Genomic DNA, 22,689 nt, shown 5'->3' with positions numbered 1-22,689 from the left:
TTTACCTGCCCTGTTTGCTTACTTTGTAAAATGAGAGTGCTAGTAACAGATGATGCATACAATCTAAAGACATTTGCTCTGGGTTTTTTACTTAGTTTTGTTTATGGTGCTCTGCATACACATAAGTTTAAATTCTATTTTACCCTCCATTGTGTAATTTATTTTTTATAAAGCATACAAAAATAGAAAAGTAATTCTAAAACTTTTATTGTAGAAATAGAACCAAAGTGTTGCCTCCATTTGTGCTTACATACCATTTTATGTTAACCTAAAATTTTCTAAGATGGATAGCTCATCCATTGGCGTTTTTTCAGGAAGGCTGGCAAAATCTCTCAGGCAATCTCCTTCATATATGTTAACATTTATAAATATGATTTTAATGTTGCTTTAATCTCAAAACATATCATCAAAACAGAATAATCCTAGAGCAACACTTTACTCTTTCAATGCAAAGTAGACTAGAGGAACGCTTTTAATCATTTTTTGGTTGAGTTGTCCTTCGTCAGTTACCTTGTCATATATGCTAAATGATGTCCAGCAGAGTACGGTGGCTCACTCCTGTAATCCTTATCTTCTCTAAGACTTGTGTTTGAAAACTGTTCTCAGTTAAACCCTGTTCCATTTAGTTGTAGAAAAATCAAAAATATAAACTTTTTTTGGGCACAAAGCTTGTTTTTAGCTTCCAGGGCTGGATATTCATATGTTTTGAGTCCAGGAGTTTCAGACCAGTCTGGGCAACATAGAAAGATCTTGTCTCTACAAAAAAATAAAAACAGAATTAGCTGGGTATGGTTGTATGTGTAGTCCCAGCTATTCAGGAGGCTGAGGTGGGAGGATTACTTGAGCCCAGGAGGTTGAGGCTGCACTGAGCTGAGATCGCACCACTACACTCTAGCCTGTGTGACATAGTGAGACCCTGCCTCAAAAAAAAAAAGAAAAAAAAAGAAAAAAAAGATATCCAAACATTTGAGAAAGACAACATATGCGGAATGTGCTCTTGATTGACTAAAATATGAAATCCCCTATATCAGTTCAAAATGGTGAGGGAGCAGCTCATTTACTCCTCTGACTTCGTGGGACTGGAGTTACAACAGTGGGAACTGTGATAACTCACACTTCCTGCACAGCTGGGCGGATGAGAAAAATGATTTCATTAGGAAGAAGATTCCAGAATGGAAGTGAGTTGCTTTTACAAATTTCATAGTAAAAATAGCTTTTCCTACTTTCTATATTCCTATTCTGCAAATGTGTGGCACATTTCTGTCTGCTAGGTTACTTTTCTAATTTGATTCTGGTTCCTATTTGAAACTGCTTTGAGTAAGTTAAAGGGAGGGTGCAAAGGTTTCTTTGCAGGGAGGTGGGATTGCTCAGCCACAGAAACTTCATTATCCTCTATAGGCTATTTGTGGTCAAATGTCATGGAATTCAGGGGCAAGAGATCCCTTGTATTAGGTCATATCTATTAGATTATTTCATGGTTCAATGAGTCATAGAATCAGAGATTGTTTCAGTTGGAAAGAACCCTGGTGATTTATCTAGTCCAGCGGTTCTAAACTGGCTGGGAACTGTGGTGGAGGATGGGGTGGACGAGGGGCGCGGTGTCAAAAGCCACATGACAGACCTCCTCTTCTTGATCAACCCCATCTTCTCCCAATTATGGCAGGTAAGAATCTCCCAGAGGTGAGAACATATATATATATATATATATATATATATATGGAAATATCTCGGGGGTTCTGATAGGATTCTCTGGCTGACAGCCATCCATTTCGTAGTCATATGTTTAAGAAAATGAGAAAAGAAATTCCAGAAAAGCGAAGGAATCCCCATCACTGATAGACTCAAGCCCAGAGGCCTAATTCTCAGTCCATTTCTCTTGTAACTCGATTGAGGAAATTAAGTATTTAAATATACCTTCCAAGTAATCTCTTTCCTGTGTTATTCTTCAGAATAGGTACATAGAGTGCAAATGTTGATATAATCCTATTTAGTTCTTTTCTGATTTGTGAAGGTATGTGGACAAGTTGTAACACATCTAGACAGAAACAGGCATCAAACAGAATTATTGAAGAGGGACTGTTCCTTTGTTTTTCTCCTATTGTGGCACTAGCATCTATTCTTAGTGGAGAGACTCAACTCAGTCCCTGTATCTTTCTGAAAATGTCCCTAGATAGGTTGTTTAAATTAGACTTTTATAAAAAAAGTTAAAATGTTAAGTCATGAATCCATTAACTCATATTATTGAATGAGACCTCTCTATTTTTTTTTTTACTTTACAGATAATAACTACATAAAATATGCAGTGAGTTTTAATATTAACTTCCAATTCTTTCTTACTCAACGAGTGCTGGCAATACTTAGCTAGTATACCTAGCAGAATTGCCAGGCTTCTGGCCTGGGCCATTCTCCTTTTGTTTCTGACTTTGTAGATCCTGTTTTATAGATTCATCACAATCTATACTAGACTGGCTGCTTCAGGGTTTGTGTGTACAACATGTGGAAAGTTGGACTTTCTTCATGTACTTGTTCAAGGTATACAAATATCTAGATACTAAGTCTTGTTTAAGTGCATTAACTTCTTTATAGAATGCCTTGTAAAAGACAGGCCACCTGCTTTACTATAAAATATTGGGGATATGCTTTTTGTCTCTCTTTAATCTGAATGTCTAGTATCTGTGTTCTTTTTCACCTGCATCCTGTCTGCCAAATCTATTAAGTTTAATGCCAGCAGATGAGTTTGATCTTTCTGGGTGGGAAGCACCCCTTCCCACTTAAGGTCTCAACTGAAAGTGAATGTCTATTGGATTAAAAAAAAAAAGACACTTCATATACATCTCATGCTTGGAGGTGTTCTTATTTAAACATTTCACATCTGGTTGGATACAGGGCAATCTTCTGGCTGCTCCTAGCTTCCAATGCACAAGCTCACTCACTGCCACCCATATCTTGGGCCAACTAATGTGATTTTAAATGTTCTAGTAGTCGTATTAACAAGAGTAAAAAGGAACATGTAAAGTCAATTTTAATAATATATTTTAGGCCAGGCATGGTGGCTCACGCCTGTAATCCCAGCACTTTAGGAGGCTGAGGTGGGTGGATCACCTGAGGTCAGGAGTTCAAGACCAGCCTGGCCAACACAGTGAAACCCCATTTCTACTAAAAGTACAAAAAAATTAGCCAGGTGTAGTGGTGTATGCCTGTAATCCCAGCTACTAGGGAGGCTGAGGCAGCAGAATCGCTTGAACCTAGAGGCAGAGGTTGCGGTGTGCCGAGATGGAGCCACTACATTCTAGCCTGGGCAACAGAGCGAGACTCCATTTATATATATATATATATATATATATATGTATCTTAGTTAATCCAGTATAGCCAAAATAACATCATTTCACCATCTAATCAACATAAAAAGTATTAATGAGTTATTTTACATTCTCTATTTCTTACTAAGTCTGAAATCTGGCATATATTTATACTCATCTCAATGTGGATGCTAAATGCAGAATGTTTATTGTCAGTACTTGATCTGTATCCAGATTTCATAACATTTCTGGTTGAAAAGTAGAGCCACACATCCAAGATTTTCCAAACATACTTAAAATATTCCAATAACTAAATTGAGTATCAAAACATAATTTTCCTCTTATATTCACATTCACATTGATAAAACCAGTTCATGTTCTGAGAAGAATTAATTTGACTTTGAAGCCAAGTATGAGTTTCAAAACTATACCTGTGTAAGTTAAGTAAATTTACTAACTCTGGTGTCAATATAGTGTTAACATTGAATTCAAAGCGGGTATACATAAATTGAAAAACAACTTTAAATTAATCAATATTTTTCTTGTGGTCTTACAGCCAGTTTATATAACATTATAAATTGCTGTTAAAATCTTGTGTATATTGATTCATGCTAGAAAAATGAGTAAAATAATTATTTACATGTATTATGAAAAATTTAGATTTCAATATAAATGTTTGTACTTGTCTGTCTAAGTCACAAATAAGCTTTCCCTTTTCTCAATAGTTCATGTTTAGCTCATTCACATGCAGTGTGAGATCTGTGAGAAATCATAAATCATATTGCCCCTTTTGTCTTTGATTTTTGAATATTTGGCAAATATTCCCTTTGTTTCAAGAAAATCTTGAATGGGAGTATTAACAAGTAAATTGAGGCACATTAAAATATTAAAGAGTTTATATGAGCAAACAGCAAATCATGCAGCAGACAGCTTTAAACCAGAAGAGATCCAGGGACTGAGGTAGTTGAGGGAAAGCTGCTATAGGGTAATCATGGACACAAAGCAAATAAATTATTTGATTGGTTAAAGTACAGCAGTAGCCTCATTTGGATCATCCCAGTGGACAGTCCTAGTTGGAAATTAGTTGGCAGTTTCTGGTTGGTTACACTTAAATTTCATTTTGTTGATTTATTTTTTTTGAGACGGAGCCTTGCTCTCTCGCCCAGGCTGGAGTGCAGTGGCGCAATCTCGGCTCACTGAAAGCTCTGCCCCCCAGGTTCGTGCCATTCTCCTGCCTCAGCCTCCCGAATAGCTGGGACTACAGGCACCTGCCACCACTCCCGGCTAATTTTTTTGTATTTTTAGTAGAGACGGGGTTTCCCATGTTAGCCAGGATGGTCTCGATCTCCTGAGCTTGTGATCCACCCACCTCAGCCTCCCGAAGTGCTGGGATTACAGGCGTGAGCCACCGTGCCTGGTCAAATTTCTTTTTTTTTAAGAATATGACTGTTTACACTGGAGCTACCTCAGCTAATGGCCTCCCAAGTAATTATTTTAATGGAAATTAACAGTACAATAAACTTTTGTAAAATGCTTCCACAACCCAAACAAACAGCATTCACAAAGAACACAAGGTCTTTTAATCTATTGCCTTCTATTTGTTTTAACGATTCTATTAACTGACAATGATTAATAGTTTGCACATATTTAATGAGTGATTTTAACAACTGTATCTGCAACACTTGTCATAGAGCCTGCTTCAGAAAACTAAGCAGAAATATTTTAAATATCTATTATACAGTGGTAGAAAGAAATGAGGGAAATGTCAGTCTCTTATTTTAAAATTTCAATAAATCTGGATTTTTAACCTCACCAAGCTGAAGCATTATTTGTCATGACAGAAACCATTTTTTTTCTTATCCTGTTGAAAATGTTTTGATGGATATACAAGATTAAAAAATATCTATTCTGGGGTGGAGCCAAGATGGCCGAATAGGAACAGCTCCAGTCTACAGCTCACAGTGTGATCGATGCAGAAGACAGGTGATTTCTGCATTTCCAACTGAGGTACCGGGTTCATCTCACTGGGGAGTGCTGGACAGTGGGTGCAGGACAGTGGGTGCAGCGCACCGTGTGTGAGCCGAGGCAGGACGAGGCATCGCCTCACCCGGGAAGTGCAAGGGGTCAGGGAATTCCCTTTCCTAGTCAAAGAAGAAAGGGGTGACAGATGGCACCTGGAAAATTGGGTCATTCCCACCCTAATACTGCACTTTTCCAAAAGGCTTAACAAACGGCACACCAGGAGATTATATCCCGCGCTTGGCTCGGAGGGTCCTATGCCCACAGAGCCTCATTCATTGCTAGCACAGCAGTCTGAGATTGAACTGCAAGGCTGCAGCGAGGCTGGGGGAGGGGCGCCCACCATTGCTCAGGCTTGTGTAGGTAAACAAAGCGCCCGGGAAGCTCAAACTGGGTGGAGCCCACCACAGCTCAAGGAGGCCTGCCTGCCTCTGTAAGCTCCACCTCTGGGGGCAGGGCACAGACAAACAAAAGACAGCAATAACCTCTGCAGACTTAAATGTCCCTGTCTGACAGCTTTGAAGAAAGTAGTGGTTCCCCCAGCACGCAGCTTGAGATCTGAGAATGGTCAGACCGCCTGCTGAAGTGGGTCCCTGACTCCCTAGTAGCCTAACTGGGAGGCACCCCCCAGTAGGGGCAGACTGACACATCACACGGCCGGGTACTCCTCTGAGACAAAACTTCCAAAGGAACGATCAGGCAGCAGCATTTGCAGCTCACCAATATCCGCTGTTCTGCAGCCACCGCTGCTGATACCCAGGCAAATAGGGTCTGGAGTGGACCTCCAGGAAACTCCAACAGACCTGCGGCTGAGGGTCCTGACTGGTAGAAGGAAAACTAACAAACAGAAAGGACATCCACACCAAAAGCCAATCTGTACGTCACCATCATCAAAGACCAAAGGTAGATAAAACCACAAAGATGGGGAAAAAACAGAGCAGAAAAATCAGAAACTCTAAAAATCAGAGCACCTCTCCTCCTCCAAAGGAACGCAGCTCTTCACCAGCAACAGAACAAAGCTGGATGGAGAATGACTTTGACGAGTTGAGAGAGGAAGCCTTCAGAAGATCAAACTACTCCGAGCTAAAGGAGGAAGTTCGAACCAATGGCAAAGAAGTTAAAAACTTTGGGAAAAAATTAGATGAATGGATAACTAGAATAACCAATGCAGAGAAGTCCTTAAAGGACCTGATGGAGCTGAAAACCATGGCACGAGAACTATGTGACAAATGCATAAGCCTTAGTAACTGATGCGATCAACTGGAAGAAAGGGTATCAGCGATGGAAGATGAAATGAATGAAATGAAGTGCAAAGAGAAGTTTAGAGAAAAAAGAATAAAAAGAAATGAACAAAACCTCCAAGAAATATGGGTCTTTGTGAGAAGACCAAATCTAAGTATACTTGGTGTACCTGAAAGTGACGGGGAGAGTGGAACCAAGTTGGAAAACACTCTGCAGGATATTATCCAGGAGAACTTCCTCAATCTAGCAAGGCAGGCCAACATTCAAATTCAGGAAATACAGAGAACACCACAAAGATACTCCTCGAGAAGAGCAACTCCAAGACACGTAATTGTCAGATTCACCAAAGTTGAAATGAAGGGAAAAATGTTAAGAGCAGCCAGAGAGAAAGGTCGGGTTACCCACAAAGGGAAGTCCATCAGACTAACAGCGGATCTCCTGGCAGAAACTCTACAAGCCAGAAGAGAGTGGGGGGCCAATATTCAACATTCTTAAAAAAAAGAATTTTCAACCCAGAATTTCATATCCAGCCAAACTAAGCTTCATAAGTGAAGGAGAAATAAAATCCTTTACAGACAAGCAAATGCTGAGAGATTTTCTCACCACCAGGCCTGCCCTAAAAGAGCTCCTGAAGGAAGCACTAAACATGGGAAGGAACAACCAGTACCAGCCACTGCAAAAACATGCCAAATTGTAAAGACCATCAAGGCTAGGAAGAAACTGCATCAACTAATGAGCAAAATAACCAGCTAACATCATAATGACAGGATCAAATTCACACATAACAATACTAACCTTAAATGTAAATGGGCTAAATGCTCCAATTAAAAGGCACAGACTGGAAATTGGATAAAGAGTCAAGACCCATCAGTGTGCTGTATTCAGGAAACCCATCTCACGCGCAGAGACACACATAGGCTCAAAATAAAGGGCTGGAGGAAGATCTACCAAGCAAATGGAAAGCAAAAAAAGCCAGGGGTTGCAATCATAGTCTCGGATAAAACAGACTTTAAACCAACAAAGATCAAAAGAGACAAAGAAGGCCATTACATAATGGTAAAGGGATCAATTCAACAAGAAGAACTAACTATCCTAAATATATATGCACCCAATACAGGAGCACCCAGATTCATAAAGCAAGTTCTTAGTGTCCTACAAAGAGACTTAGACTCCCACACAATAATAATGGGAGACTTTAACACCCCACTGTCAACATTAGGCAGATCAACGAGACAGAAAGCTAACAAGGATATCCAGGAATTGAACTCAGCTCTGCACCAAGTGGACCTAATAGACATCTACAGAACTCTCCACCCCAAATCAACAGAATATACATTATTTTCAGCACCACACCACACCTATTCCAAAATTGACCACATAGTTGGAAGTAAAGCATTCCTCAGCAAATGTAAAAGAACAGAAATTATAACAAACTGTCTCTCAGACCACAGGGCAATCAAACTAGAACTAAGGATTAAGAAACTCACTCAAAACCGCTCAACTACATGGAAACTGAACAATCTGCTCCTGAATGACTATTGGGTACATAACAAAACGAAGGCAGAAATAAAGATGTTCTTTGAAACCAGGAAGAACAAAGATACAACATACCAGAATCTCTGGGACACATTCAAAGCAGTGTGTAGAGGGAAATTTATAGCACTACATGCCCACAAGAGAAAGCAGGAAAGACCTAAAATTGACACCCTAACATCACAATTAAAAGAACAAGAGAAGCAAGAGCAAACACATTCAAAAGCTAGCAGAAGACAAACAATAACTAAGATCAGAGCAGAACTGAAGGAAATAGAGACACAAAAAACCCTTCAAAAAATCAATGAATCCAGGAGCTGGTTTTTTGAAAAGATCAACAAAATTGATAGACCGCTAGCGAGAGTAATAAAGAAGAAAAGAGAGAAGAATCCAATAGACGCAATAAAAAATGACAAACGGGATATCACCGCTGATCCCACAGAAATACAAACTACCATCAGAGAATACTACAAATAACTCTATGCAAATAAACTAGAAAATCTAGAAGAAATGGGTAAATTCCTCGACACATACACTCTCCCAAGACTAAACCAGGAAGAAGTTGAATCTCTGAATAGACCAATAACGGACTCTGAAATTGAGGCAATAATTAATAGCTTACCAACTAAAAAAAGTCCAGGACCAGATGGATTCACAACCGAATTCTACCAGAGGTACAAGGAGGAGCTGGTACCATTCCTTCTGAAACTATTCCAATCAATAGAAAAAGAGGGAATCCTCCCTAACTCATTTTATGAGGCCAGCATCATCCTGATACCAAAGCCTGGCAGAGATACAACAAAAAAAGAGAATTTTAGACCAATATCCTTGATGAAGATCAATGCAAAAATCGTCAATAAAATACTAGCAAACCGAATTCAGCAACACATCAAAAAGCTTATCCACCATGATCAAGTGGGCTTCATCCCTGGGATGCAAGGCTGGTTCAACATACGCAAATCAATAAACGTAATCCAGCATATAAACAGAACCAACGACAAAAACCACATGATTATCTCAACAGATGCAGAAAAGGCCTTTGACAAAATTCAACAACCTTCATGCTAAAAACTCTCAATAAATTAGGTATTGATGGGACATATCTCAAAATAATAAGAGCTGTCTATGACAAACCCACAGCCAATATCATACTGAATGGACAAAAACTGGAAGCATTCCCTTTGAAAACTGGCACAAGACAGGGATGCCTTCTCTCACCACTCCTATTCAACATAGTGTTGGAAGTTCTGGCCAGGGCAATCAGGCAGGAGAAGGAAATAAAGGGCATTCAGTTAGGAAAAGAGGAAGTCAAATTGTTCCTGTTTGCAGATGACATGATTGTATATCTAGAAAACCCCATCGTCTCAGCCCAAAATCTCCTTAAGCTGATAGGCAACTTCAGTGAAGTCTCAGGATACAAAATCAATGTGCAAAAATCACAAGCATTCTTATACACCAATAACAGACAAACAGAGAGCCAAACCATGAGTGAACTCCCATTCACAATTGCTTCAAAGAGAATAAAATACCTAGGAATCCAACTTACAAGAGATGTAAGGGACCTTTTCAAGGAGAACTACAAACCACTGCTCAATGAAATAAAAGAGGATACAAACAAATGAAGAACATTCCATGCTCATGGGTAGAAAGAATCAATATCGTAAAAATGGCCATACTGCCCAAGGTAATTTATAGATTCAATGCCATCCACATCAAGCTATCAATGACTTTCTTCACAGAATTGGAAAAAGCTACTTTAAAGTTCATATGGAACCAAAAAAGGGCCCACATTGCCAAGTCAATCCTAAGCCAAAAGAAAAAAGCTGGAGGCATCACGCTACGTGACTTCAAACTATACTACAAGGCTACATTAACCAAAACAGCATGGTACTGGTACCAAAACAGAGATATAGACCAATGGAACAGAACAGAGCCCTCAGAAATAATGCCGCATATCTACAACTATCTGATCTTTGACAAGCCTGAGAAAAACAAGCAATGGGGAAAGGATTCCCTATTTAATAAATGGTGCTGGGAAAACTGGCTAGCCATATGTAGAAAGCTAAAACTGGATCCCTTCCTTACACCTTATACAAAAATTAATTCAAGATGGATTAAAGACTTAAACGTTAGACCTAAAACCATAAAAACCCTAGAAGAAAACCTAGGCATTACCATTCAGGACACAGGCACGGGCAAGGACTTCAGGTCTAAAACACCAAAAGCAATGGCAACAAAAGCAAAATCGACAAATGGGATCTAATTAAGCTAAAGAGCTTCTGCACAGCAAAAGAAACCACCATCAGAGTGAACAGGCAACCTACAGAATGGGAGAAAATTTTTGCAATCTACTTATCTGACAAAGGGCTAGTATCCAGAATCTACAATGAACAGAAACAAATTTACAAGAAAAAAACAAACAACCCCATCAAAAAGTGGGCGAAGGATATGAACAGACACTTCTCAAAAGAAGACATTTATGCAGCCAAAAAAACACATGAAAAAATGCTCATCATCACTGGCCATCAGAGAAATGCAAATCAAAACCACAATGAGATACCATCTCACACCAGTTAGAATGGTGATCATTAAAAAGTCAGGAAACAACAGGTGCTGGAGAGGATGTGGAGAAACAGGAACACTTTTACACTGTTGGTGGGACTGTAAACTAGTTCAACCATTGTGGAAGTCAGTGTGGCCATTCCTCAGGGATCTAGAACTAGAAATACCATTTGATCCAGCCATCCCATTACTGGGTATATACCCAAAGGATTATAAATCATGCTGCTATAAAGACACATGCATACGTATGTTTATTGAGGCACTATTCACAATAGCAAAGACTTGGAACCAACCCAACTGTCCATCAATGATAGACTGGATTAAGAAAATGTGGCACATATACACCATGGAATACTATGCAGCCATAAAAAATGATGAGTTCATGTCCTTTGTAGGGACATGGATGAAGCTGGAAACCATCATTCTCAGCAAACTATCGCAAGGACAAAAAAACCAAACACCACATGTTCTCACTCATAGGTGGGAACTGAACAGTGAGAATACATGGACACAGGAAGGGGAACATCACACACCGGGGACTGTTGTGGGGTGGGGGGAGGGGGAGGAATAACATTAGGAGATATACCTAATGCTCAATGACGAGTTAATGGGTGCAGCACACCGACATGGCACGTGTATACATATGTAACAAACCTGCACATTGTGCACATGTACCCTAAAACTTAAAGTATAATAATAATAATAATAATAATAATAATAATAAAATGCAACCACTAAGGTATAAAATGCAACCAAAAAAACTGTAAAAAAGAAGATACACTATAAACACTATGAATAACAAGATGGAATTCTAAAACAAATGTTCAAGTGACCCACAGGAAGTCATGAAAAATAAGCAGAGAAACAAGAATTAATACAGCAAACAAAAAATGTCAGGCTTATGCACTAAAGTATCAACAATTAGTTTAATTATGAATGGTCTACCAAGAGACAGATAATAGAAGAGTGTATTTAAAAGTATGACCCTTTCTTATATGTTTCTTGTATGCTGTGTACAAGAAACTCTTGAAATTTACCAATACAGGGGAGGCCAAATTAAAAGGATGAAAAAAGATATATTACACAAACATTAATGAAAGGAAAGCAACAGTGCCTGTATGTATGTATATCAGATAAAGCAAAGAAAATTACCAGAAACAGAGAGATTATATAATGATCAAAGGTTTAATCCATGAAGAAGACAGCAATTTCAAAAGTGTATTCACCAAAAAGTGCTTCAAAATATGTGATGTGAAAACTGCCAGAACTGAAGCGGGTCTGGCTGGGACCAGCGCTGCCTCAGGATGTAAAGTGTAACAAGGGGGCCAGGGAGAGTTGGGGATGCAGTATGGGCCTGTGAGGCCTGTGGGTGCCCGCGTTCCCCAGCTCCCCCCGCAGCCGGCTCCGCAGTGGTCCGCTTCGGTTGGTTGCCGCGTGCGGATTCGGGTTCCAGACCCAAGGCTGCGTGTTCTCCACCGTTTGTTGTGGCCAGTGTTACTGCGGTGACCGCCAGAGCAGCCTTCGCGCTATGGAGGAGCCCGGTGCTACCCCTCAGCCCTACCTGGGCCTGGTCCTGGAGGAGCTACGCAGAGTTGTGGCAGCACTACCTGAGAGTATGAGAGCAGATTCGAATCCTTATGGTTTTCCATGGGAACTGGTGGTATGTGCAGCTGTTGTTGGATTTTTTGTTGTTCTCCTTTTTTTGTGGAGAAGTTTTAGATCGGTTAGGAGTCGGCTTTATGTGGGAAGAGAGAAAAAACTTGGTGAAACGCTTTCTGGACTAATTGAAGAAAAATGTAAACTACTTGAAAAATTTAGCCTTATACTTTTCTCAAATTGAAGTTTAATGGAATTGTAGTTCTCAGGATAGTATTTTGTAAATAAAGATGGTTTAAATATGAATAAAAATAAAAAATATCTATTCTACAAGTTTGATTTTTCAGGCTGTCAATTGACAACATTTCTTCATAAATTTGAAAGTCCTCAGACAGACGTGCTCTTGAGACTGTCATAGAGGACGTGGTTTTACATGCTATCCATATGATGAAGACTTCCATACATATCATATGCTCAGCCCTAATCTCTTTCCTGAATTCTAGACTCAAATATCCAATATCTACTTAACATTTCCAAATTCTTGATCCTCCTGCCAAACTGCCTTTTTACTTAGTCTTCAATAAATGGTAACTCCAGGCCAAAACTCTGAGAATTATTTTCAACTCTTCTCTTCACACCCTATGTTTAATCCATCAGCACATCTTGTTGACATTACCTTTTGAATGTATTCTAAATATGACAGTTTCTCACCAATCCATTGTTATGACATTAGTCCAGCAGGACCTCTTGGGTGGACCATTGCAAAACCTCTTAAGTCTTCCTGTTTCCAATCTGTAACTTTTGTCTTGTATTTTTAACTCAGCAGCAAGCCAGATCATTCTAAGCTTCTCCTCCACATCTCTTGAAAAGATTCCCATCTCATCAGAATCTGGTCCGTAAGTGTTGCCATGGCCTATAAGGCTATGAATCTCACTCCCAGCTCCCTATCCGTCCTTACCTCCTACCATTTTCAGCTTTTGCTTACTGATTCGTTCTTCTGTGGCTTCCTTGCTGTTCTTCAAACACTTGAATCCTTGGGGTTATTTTTTTGAATCTACAGCTCCTCTCTGCAACATGCTTTCGCTGACAACCAATGACTCATTCAATTAATTCGTGACTCTGCTCAAAGGTTGCTTTATCAGGGAAGACTCCTCTGAATACCTGACCTAACATATGTTGCTCTCTGTGTCTCTTTACTTGCTCTGCATTTCTTTATCAGTTACATTATACATTTATTTGTTTTGGAGGATTATCTGTATCCCCATAGAACAAAAGCATCAGCAGAACAATTTAATGCACCTGTTACTGCTGTATCTCCAGTGATCAGACCAGTATCTAGCACACCACATATTCTCACTTATAAGTGGGAGCTGAACAATGAGAACACGTGGACACAGGGAGGGGAACACACACACTGGGGCCTGTCAGGGAAGGTGGGGAGAGGGAGAGGGTCATGATTAATAGCTAATGCATGTGGGGCTTAATACCTAGGTGATGGGTTGATAGATGCAGCAAACCACCATGGCACACATTTACCTATGTAACAAACCTGCACGTACTGCACGTGTATCCTGAAACTTAAAATAAAATAAAATAGAATTCTAAAAAAATTCTAAAAAAAGATGCTTAATGTGCAGTTGTTTGGTTAATAAATGATTTATACTTCTACTGATTAAAACTCAATGAGTAAATTGAAATCTTAGAATATCTGTTTTCTGGATATTCCTATCTTCTGAGTATAAATCATTTGTTTGTGGTGGCTAAAATGCATGAAAAAGAAATTAGGCTTTGAAAATAACCAGCTGTTATTTAGATTTTATGCTGCAGGCATTTTGTGGTTGTTTACAACCATGTAATGAGCATTGGCCAATGTCTCTTATGGTTTTGGGGAATAGTTCAATTCACAGAGTCCAGATTTTTCCATTGGTTATTTATTTTTCATTCTCTTCAGTTCAGTCTTATTTTTTCCACAGCAAGCTCCATGTCTATCTGTAAGCAAATCTCAGGTTTCGAGTTAGTGCAGGACTACCTTTCCTATCTTTGTACGGGTACAAATTTTATAGTCACAGACTTGAGTGTGCAAAAATATAAACTTATTGTCTATAACATTTTATTTTGGGGCTCTGAACTCCTATTCTCAATGTGGCATAAAACTCAATACAATCACTGCCGGGAATTTCAGTCACATTCAGTGATTTTTTTCAGTCCCTTCAGACTTAGCCCAGCCACAGTCAGGACATTTTACGTCCACCTTTCCCCGTGGACTTGCAGATTCACTGTGTGGTGGGTAAAAGGACAGAAGTGGTGGTGGCGGAGGGGTCAGAGTTGTCTTCTCTGTACTGACTCTGTCCTGTGTCAGGAAGGAACTGCTCCTTTGGGCCGTCAACACTGGTAATGGGGTGCTTCCTCTAATGCACACTGAGACCTGTGGGTCCTGACTGGGCTTCCTTCAGCTCCCTGGAGCCAGCAGTCTTCTGACATGCAACTTGTCCACTCTGGTACCCAGTAGATGGTCCACACTGCATCTTTCTGGGGGACACTTCCCTTGTTTCAGCTTCAGTCTTGACCTTCTGGCTCAGTCTCTTATCAAATACCATTTGACCCAGCAATCCCATTATTGGATATATAACCAAAGGATTATAAATCATTCTACTATAAAGACACATGCACACGTATGTTTATTGTGGCACTATTCACAATAGCAAAGACTTGGAACCAATCCAAATGTCCATCAATGATAGACTGGATAAAGAAAATGTGGTACATATACACCATGGAATACTATGCAGCCATAAAAAAGGATGAGTTCATGCCCTTTGCAGGGACATGGATGAAGCTGGAAACCATCATTCTCAGCAAACTATCAAAAGAACAGAAAACCAAACACTGCAGTTTCTCACTCATAAGTGGGAGTTGAACAATCAGAACACATGGACACAGGGAGGGGAACATCACACACTGGGGCCTGTCTAGGGGTGGGGGCTAGGACAGGGAGAACATTAGGAGAAATACCTAATGTAGGTGGCAGGTTGATGGGTACAGCAAACCACTATGGCATGTGTTTACCTATGAAACAAACCTGTACGTTCTGCACATGTACCCCAGAACTTAAAGTGTATATGAAACAACAACAACAAAAAGCCCACATCCTATTTAGGTTTTGAACTCTTAGGTCTTATAAAACGCAGTGTTGTCTCCACCTTTCCTGCGCCTAGAAAAGTTCTCCGCTGTTTCCAATCTCTACCACCCAGATGGGGAACTTCTTTTTGAGGTTTGCTGTGTCTCTGAAGTGTACCTGAAAACCATGGCTCAGGTTCTTTCTTTTCTTGGATCCCTTTATTTAAAGGAAGTTCCATTATTCTTTCCCCTACTATAGCCCTGGTACTTCACTCAAGTGGGTAGAGGTTAAGAATACCTCTGGGTTTCTGTAAAAACTCTATTTCTACCCAACTCGGAGGATTTTTTCCTACACTCAAGGGGAAGTAAAAAAGCTGTGGGGAGCCTGGGCGCGGTGGCTCACGCCTGTAATCCCAGCACTTTGGAAGGCCGAGGCGGGCGGATCACGAGGTCAGGAGACTGAGACCATCTCGGCTAACACGGTGAAACCCCATCTTTACCAAAAATACAAAAAAATTAGCCGGGAGTGGTGGCGGGTGCCTGTAGTCCTGGCTACTTGGGAGGCTGAGGCAGGAGAATGGTGTGAACGTGGGAGGCAGAGCTTGCAGCGAGCCGAGATCGCGCCAATGCACCCAGGCTGGGCCACAGTGCGAGACTCCGTCTCAAAAAAAAAAAAAAAAAGAGAAGAGATGTGGGGAAAGTGGTTCTGACTTATTCAGAAATTGTCTAGGAGTTGGAAGTGGGCAGAAGAAAATCCTGGTGTCCTTACAATGGAGCGCTGGGCATTGTCTAACACAGTGTTTTCAAATTGGAAGAACTTGGCAATATTGGAGACATTGTTGATTGTCACAACTGGGTGGGATGGCCTGCCACTGGCCTCTAGTAGGCAGAGGCCAGGGATGCTGCTAACCATCCTACAATGGACAGGACAACCCACAAAACAAAGAATTTTCTGGCTCCAAATGTCAATGGCGCCAAGGTTGAAAATCCATGGTCTGGTGAACCTTCTGGGGATTATATGATTCTATAGTGGTGTGTAATTTTCAATTGCCTTTCTATGGACTAGTCTACTTTATATCACTTTAGGGGAAGAAGTTAACTTGTTAAAAACTGTTAGTAAAGCAAATAATTCTTGTTTATACCAATGCAAATGAATTTTGACAACTAGAGACTGTTGATTTCTACCTGTAGAAAACACGACCTAAATATTTTATTTTATTGCCCTCTGAGACATTATTCAGTTCCGTATCTATTAGCGGATTTATTTCAGCATTTTTATTTGATATATATGTAACTGGTTTTAACCACTTTAGTGATTTCCTCACTAATGAATGGGTTGAATACAATCTTTGACACATGTTAATTTTATATTGGCCCAAGAGTCATGTTTTCAATCTTTTAAAAATTATCTTTCAGCAACCTGTCCATATCTCCTTCCAAATATTTGCTGTTGTACACTGGGATGGTCCCTTTTGATCTTACAGGTCACGAATTTTGTTGCTTTTTTTTTCTTGGGATCTACACTGATAACCCTAAGTTATGGGATCTTACTGTTGGGGTTGGAGTGAGTTCAGGGGTGTAGGGAGTATTATGATGCCCCAAGAGCTCTTTTTCAAACATTACCATAACACCAATACTGATACCTTAAAATGAATAATAATTCTTTAATATTAACAAATCAGATTCCTGATGTTTCATGTATTTTTAAACAGTTAGTTTGAATCAGGATCTAAATAAGACCTATACATTACAACTGACTGTGATGTCTTTTAAATCTATTTTAAGCTAAAGCTTCCTCCATATCTTTTTCCACATCTTCTACATATCTTTTTATTTTCCTTGCAATTGCATTGTTGGCAAAATGTGATCATTTGTACTGTAAAGTTTCTCACACTCTGAATTTTGTTGATAACATCTTTGCGCCATTGTTGCCTATGTTTGCTATAAACAGGCATTCAGTTGAGAAACTTGATTAGACTCAGGTTTGATTTTTTTTTTTTTTTTTTGGCCTGAACACTTCATAGGTGGTGCTGTGTACTTCCACCAAGAGTCTCAAGCAACTAGCTGTCTCTGGTTTTGTCATATTGGTAGCTGTTGAGTATCACTGCCTAGACTGATTTTGTTTTTTTTTTTTTTTTGAGACAGAGCCTTGCCCTGTTGCCCAGGCTGGAGTGCAATGTCACTATCTCGGTTCACTGCAACCTCCGCCTCCTGGATTCAAGCAATTCTCCTACCTCAGCCTCCCGAGTAGCTGGGATTACAGGCTCGCACCACCACGCCTGGCTAATTTTTTGTATCTTTTGTGGAGATGGGGTTTCACCATGTTGGCCAGGCTGGTCTTGAACTCCTGACCTCGTGATCCACCTGCCTCAGCCTCCCAAAGTGCTGGGATTACAGGCATGAACCACCGTGCCTGGCCTAGATTGATATTTTTAAATTAAGGATGTGCAGTGCATCTTTAGTAGTTATCAACCTCGTTTTCCCCAGGCTTAATCTTCACCTCTCTGTTGGCACATTCCATGGCTGTGGGTAGTCACCTTGCAGTGCAGTAGTAAAGGTTTCCCTGAGGAGGTGAATGCTTCTTAAGGAAATGTCAGAGTTGGGCAGGGGGAAGGGAATTCAATGCAGAGGGAACAGAAGGTGCATGGACAGAGGAATATAAATGAAGACGAGTCCATTCGTAAATTGTGAGTGAACCCAGGTGCTTGGGGAAAGAGTATTCAGGGAAGAATAGATGGGAGATAAGTTTGGGAGATAATGTAGATTGTGGCCCTAGCATAAGAGGTTCTGTCATAAGCATTTCCAAAAGTTTTAAATTCCTGACTAGGTCAGACTTAGGTACAGTGCTCTACAAGGTTCTATGCACACATCTCTGAAAGGGCAAGAAGTCTACATAAGGGAAAACAGAAACACCCCCTGCATTACTTCATTCTGGCTACTACAACAAAGCACTACAAACTGGGTAGCTCACAAATAACAGAAATTTATTTCTCACAGTTCTGGAGGCGGGGAAATCCAAGATCAATGTGCCAGCAGATTTAGTGTCTAGTGAAGGCCTGTTTCCTTGTTCACAGATGATGCCTTCTCTCTGTGTCCTCACAAGTGGAAGAGCAAACAAGCTCCCTCAGGCCTCTTTTATAAGGGCACTAATCCCATGCATGAGGACTCCACCCTCCTGACCTAATCACTTCCCTTCTGATACCATCACATTGTTGAACAGGTTTCAACATAAGCATTTTGGGGAGACACAAAAGTGCAGACCATGCACCACCAGTCCCTCCTCCTGCACCATACCACTGTCCTCATAGTGTGCTTCTTTCCTTCCTGGGGAATGAATTGATGAGCTTCAGGGCATGAAATGAAACATCCAAGTAGAAATCAAATCCAACATCGCTCTTTTCAAAGTCTTTGCTACTTCTGCTGAGAGAATAATCAAGAGCCTTCAGACCCCTCACCTTTATTGTGGGATGGAGAGAAGGAGAAATCAGGCATGCATCCATTATATTATTTTTCTTGTCATTTTAAATTACTAGGTGGCAGTTTTGAAATACTGTACATGGCTGAATATGGCCTGAAGTAAATACCATGTCTGATGCTGGCAGACAATAGATTTCCACAAGCCTGAAGCATGCAATTTTTAAAGCTCTATTTTTCTCCTTCTCTTTCTTGAGGTGGAGGGTATGTTTTTTTCACATAAAAATAATAAGTTTTAATAATATAAAAATATACATAAAATCCCATCTACATTGAGGGCTTTTGATTTAATCTTCCTTTTTTTCCCTTTTGACTTCATTTCAATCACTCTTTTTGGTTTTTCTATCCCATCTCACACCCTAATGATTACTATTTTTATGTCATTTGATGGTTCTATTTCCACATTTGTCTTTCTTAAAATGCAGCTTATTTAGTGTTGGAAAAGGGATATCTCCATTCCTCAACATTTCTTTTTCTGGATATCAGGACCCCTAATTCCTGTTTCACATGTAGATTTAGGAAGAGATGATGTACAAAACAAAGATGACTCAATTTTGGTTTATCTGCAGCCTTATTCACAGACTCAGTAGTACCCCTGGGCACAGAAGTACCTATGTGTTTTTTTTTCTTACATATTTTGCTAAAGTTTCTGATTGGAGTACTTTTCAGTTATTCAATCACATTAATTACAAACTTACCATGGATCAAGCATTGGGAATACATAGTAGACCAAGAGAAATAAGTTCCCTGAATCATGAAAATACAATTCCCATATCTGAAATCAAATTTGCCACCTTTCTCTTTCTGGTATCTCTTATTTCTCTCAGTCACGAAATTATTCTTTTAATCGGAAACCAGGTGCTAAACCTTATCTCCTTTCTCTCCTTTGGCATCTTCCTAAATTGTCAGTAAACAATTTCTGCCAACTCCTGCAACAATTTATTTTATTTTCACTCTTCTTTTTCATTCTCACTGCAGCCCCTGTGGTCTGGATCTGTATAGCTTTATCTCAACTCTGGCCAAAACTTCTTTATTGATTATTCTTTCCCTTCTCTTCAATGCTTTCTGAACTTCACATTAATTTTCCAATTGTATTGGTTTAGGTAGGTCAATTTTCTCCTTTAAACATCTTCAGTTACTACCGCCTAACTTAAAGCAGCATTTCCCAAAGTAGGTTCCAAAAAATGTGGTAATTGCCTTTGACCAAAAGAAAGGTTTTTAAAGTTTGAAAACACTAGGGTAAACAAAGTAAAACAAATTAACTCTGGGGATAGTAGTTTTCACAAAGGATTCCTGAAAGCCTTGGATGTTGTCGAGGAGATGTCCAATGTGGTGGTTCCCATTCTCATTTGGCCGTGAACACCCCCCTCTCCACCCCGACAGTTTTTTTCTTCCACAGTAAGTCCCATGGGATTAGTTCTATCAGGCATCAGTGTGGGAGATACTGGTCTGTGGTACAAATTCTAAATTCCTTGATGCCTGTAATCCCAGCATTTTGGGAGACCAAGGCAGGCAGATCACCTGAGGTCAGGAGTTTGAGACCAGCCTGGCCAACATGGCGAAACCCCGTTTCTACTAAAAATACAAAAATTAGCCAGGCGTGGTAGTGTGCACCTGTAGTCCCAGCTACTCAGGAGGCTGAGGCAGGAGAATCGCTTGAACCCAGGAGGTGGAGGTTGTAGTGAGCCGAGACTGCGCCACTGCACTACAGCCTGGGCAACACAAAGGGGTGTTAGAATGTAAACTAGAATGTAACTAGAAGTAGTTATAGTATAACTATAGTTAACTATAACTATAACTAGAAATAGTTATTCAGGGGGCATACAGGACCTTTGGAGAAGGTTGAAGTTCCTTTAATAGAGGATGGGGGCAGAATTTAGAAAATGTAATTTATACTGTTATTTGATCATTTTGAATTCCCCCAGCCTGGCATGGTGTAGAGAAGAGTGGAGTGCTCCTGGCTCTCTCATTTGTCTTCAGCTCTAAGCAGGGAACAGGAGATGGTGGCCTCTTCAGCCCTTTTTGCAGCCAGCTACTGCTTGTGCCAGTGGTATCTGATGCCTGGTGCAGGAAAGAGCCCCAAACACCCACTTCCACAAAGTAGCTTAAAGACTTTTTTTGCCTTGTATTTGACTCAGATAGCTTTTGTATTTGTCTGCTCAGGCTGCCACAACAAAATACCATACGCTAGGTAGCTTAAACAACAGAAACTTATTTTCTCATAGTTTCAGGGTGCTAGAAGTGTGAGATCAGGTTTCTAGCATGGTCCAATTCTGGTGAGGGCTCTCTTCCTGACCTGTTGATGGCCACCTTCTTGCTGTGTCCTCATCTGACCTTTCCTTGTTGTATGCACCTTGAGAGAAAGAGAGAGAGAGAGAGAGACAGAGAGAGAGAGAGAGAGAGAGAGAGAGAGATCTCTTCCTCTTCTTATGAGGCCATTACTCCCAAAATGAGGGCCCAGCCCTCATAACCTCACTTCCCAAAGGCCCCAATTCCAAATACCCTCCCATTGTGGTTAGGGCTTCACCATATGAGTTTAGGTTGGGGGAAACGATTCAATCTACAGCAGTATTGAATGTTAGCCTTAACCAGTTTTAAAAAAGCAGAAGGAAGATTTAGAAATAGGACTCATTGAAATGGTACTAATTTAAAGAAATTCTTCTTTTTCCTAGAATCTCAAGTGGAGTAGAATTTCTTGCCAACAGAGGCGTCTGTCAGCTTATGAGCCTCCTCTTGGGCCGTGTGTGTGTGTGTTTGTTTCCACTTTAAATCCACCTCACCTATTCTTTTCAGAGCTCATCCTTCATTCTCAGGATTTAAAACTGAAACTTCTTCTTGTTCTTTTACTTTGTTTAAATTGCACAAAGGGGTGTGAGAATGTAAAGTTTGGGGTTGGCTCGTGAGAGCAGTAGGGAAAACAGTTAAACATTAAAGGGGAAGGAATCCACTCACAGAAGGAAATCACAACCCTGGGAGAACTACACTCAGAGGACCAAATGGCTTTCTCTCACTGCTGGCTAATTTCTTGTGAATTAGGGGAAGTGCCAAGAAACATGAGGATTCAGAGCCCTCTGCCAGGATCTGGGTATTTCTTGCCTCTTAACATCTGTCTTATTTAGGCCTCACTATAAATTTGATGGGATTTCTTCCTGAACTAATCACAGAACCTTGTAGGGCAGCAGACACCATTTCTTGACTCTGTGGCTTTATATAGGAAAATGAATTTAATGAGTCCTTGCCTGTTCATTCCAGTGCATAGTTTACAGTTCCCTGGTCCCTATTCTGGTCTGAACACTGGGCTGTGATGCACACAGAAGAGTGGCTTACCTTTATTATTTTCAACAGATAACGATTAAGCTTTGGACACCAGGCAATGGTAGGGGGTGGAGATAAGGCTGTGAGCAAAATGGAGAAAAATTCCTGCTCTCATGGAGCACATATTCTTGTGCTTTGTATATTTGGCATCTTTTTCACATTATGGTTGTACTCTCACATTGAACACTTCCTTGTTTAATTGGAGCGTCAGCTCTATGTGGAGATGGTAAGCACTTTAAAGAAAAGGATTCTAGGCTGGGCGTGGTGGCTCATGCCTGTAATCCCAGCACTTTGGGAGGTCAAGATGGGTGGATCACCTGAGGTCAGCAGTTCGAGACCAGCCTGGCCAACATGGCGAAACCCCGTCTCCATTAAAACCACAAAAATTAGCCAGGCGTGGTGGCAAGTGCCTGTAGTTCCAGCTACTTGGGAGGCTGAGGCAGGGGAATCACTTGAACCCAGGAGGCAGAGGTTGCAGTGAGCCAAGATTGTACCTCTGCACTCCAGCCTGGGTGACAGAGTGAGTCTTGTT

At 40.4% G+C, this 22,689-nt stretch overlaps 1 long non-coding RNA gene across 1 annotated transcript; it reads right to left on the bottom strand.

The window, feature by feature from the left end:
• Nucleotides 1–492: 492 nt before the first annotated feature.
• LOC109029382 (uncharacterized) lies at nt 493–11,934 on the bottom strand. The gene is made up of 3 exons (XR_002008442.3): nt 11,882–11,934; nt 1,915–2,035; nt 493–756 (listed from the first exon to the last, which is right to left on the bottom strand). It is a non-coding gene; the product is annotated as an uncharacterized lncRNA (long non-coding RNA).
• Nucleotides 11,935–22,689: the final 10,755 nt, after the last annotated feature.

The sequence above is a fragment of the Gorilla gorilla genome, chromosome 14, assembly GCF_029281585.2.
Source record: "Gorilla gorilla gorilla isolate KB3781 chromosome 14, NHGRI_mGorGor1-v2.1_pri, whole genome shotgun sequence".
NCBI classification, from domain to species: domain Eukaryota; kingdom Metazoa; phylum Chordata; class Mammalia; order Primates; family Hominidae; genus Gorilla; species Gorilla gorilla.
The sequence above is the reverse complement of the archived record's forward strand: the minus strand, read 5'-3'. Positions and strand labels throughout refer to the sequence as shown.